Here is a 1678-nt window from a genome sequence, read left to right on the forward strand (position 1 = left end):
TCTTCTTCTTCTCCTTCCCCTTCCCCTTCTCCTTCTCCTTCTTCCCCCTCCTCTTTCTTCTCCTCCTCCTCTTCTTCCTCCTTCACCCCCTCTTCCTCCCCTTCCTCCTGTTCCTCCTTCTCTTCATCACCATAATCATCATCATAATCAACATCACCATCATCATCTAGCTTTAGCTGGTCTGAATTTGGTATGTAAACCAGGCTAGCCTAAATTCACAGAGATCCCCCTGCCTCTCCCTCCTGAGAGCTGGGAATAGAGTTGTGTACCACCATGTGCAGTCCATTTACATTTTTATGACAGTCTTTTCCTACATACCCAGCTGGCCTGGAACTCACTGTGTATCTCAGGCTACCCTTGAACTCATGGTAATCCTCCTGTCTCATTCACGGCTTAGTTAATTTAAAGTAAAAGGGCAAGGGTAGGCAGATTTCGAATTTGTAAAAGGTTTGCTGTTGAAAGTCAACAGGCCAGGAAGATGTCTCCCTGGGTTAAGGTGTTTGCCACCAAGTCTGATTTCTGGGCCCTGTGTGATGAAGGAAGGAAACAAATGAGTTCACAACTTGAAAGTTGTCCTCTGTGGGGGCTGGTGAGATAGCTCAGTGGGTAAGAGCACTGACTGCTCTTCCAAAGGTCCTGAGTTCAAGTCCCAGCAACCACATGGTGGCTCACAACCACCATGAGATCTGATGCCCTCTTCTGTGTGTCTGAAGACAGCTACAGTGTACTTATTTATAATAACAAATAAATCTTAAAAAAAAAGAAAGTTGTCCTCTGACCTATACACATGTATGTTGTGATGCAAGCATGTGCATCACACACACACACACACACACACACACACACACACACACACACGCACATACACATACTGTACAAAGAAAATTAATGAATCGTGAGTGGATGCTTTCATAATTTTCAAATGAGAGGCAGGAGGATTACCATGAGTTCCAGGCTAACCTGAGCTACGTGGTGATTGGCGGAGACCTGTTAGGAATGGTTCTGTCCGAGCCCACGAGGGTCTGTTTATGGAGGCTAGTCAGTGACTGATTTACTGGCTAGTTCATTGACTGGCTCAATGGTTTGGCAAGGTCCACAAGGACTTAGGGCCACTCCCTCTTTCTGGTTGGGCATCCCCCGACTGAATCATATTGGCCATTCTTTAATGTATAACGTGCTGACTAGGCATATTATCCTCATGAGTTAGCGGAAGAGGGAGATGGGTTGGGGTGTCCCCCAAAGGGTGTCCTGGACAGCTGTCTGGCATCTGATTTTTGGGGAGTGGCACCTTTTTGGGGAGCTGTAGGTGGGTGGAGTGCACTGGTGAAAGCTGGGCTCGATTGGGCATGGCTTTAGGCTTGCTAAACCCATGGAGTGGATCCATATACTGCAGTGCAAGCTCACATACTACAAGCTCACAGCATGAAGTTACAGGCTCTCGAGACAATGAAGTCTCTTGATCCCGAACCAGTCTTGTGGCTGAGCTCAAAGTTGAAGCTCACAGGTGGAATTCCACTTCAGGGGAAGGCAGCTTGCATGGGTCACCTTTCCCAGACAATCTTGGCATTTGGGGTGACCACAAATGTCTCAGCTGGAGACCAAGCATGGCCCAGAAACTTACATGATGCAGGGTTGAGAACCAGGGTTCTGCAGAGGGCTTGCGGGAGTCATTTTATGA

The sequence above is a fragment of the Mastomys coucha genome, unplaced genomic scaffold, assembly GCF_008632895.1.
Source record: "Mastomys coucha isolate ucsf_1 unplaced genomic scaffold, UCSF_Mcou_1 pScaffold18, whole genome shotgun sequence".
Lineage (NCBI taxonomy): Eukaryota > Metazoa > Chordata > Mammalia > Rodentia > Muridae > Mastomys > Mastomys coucha.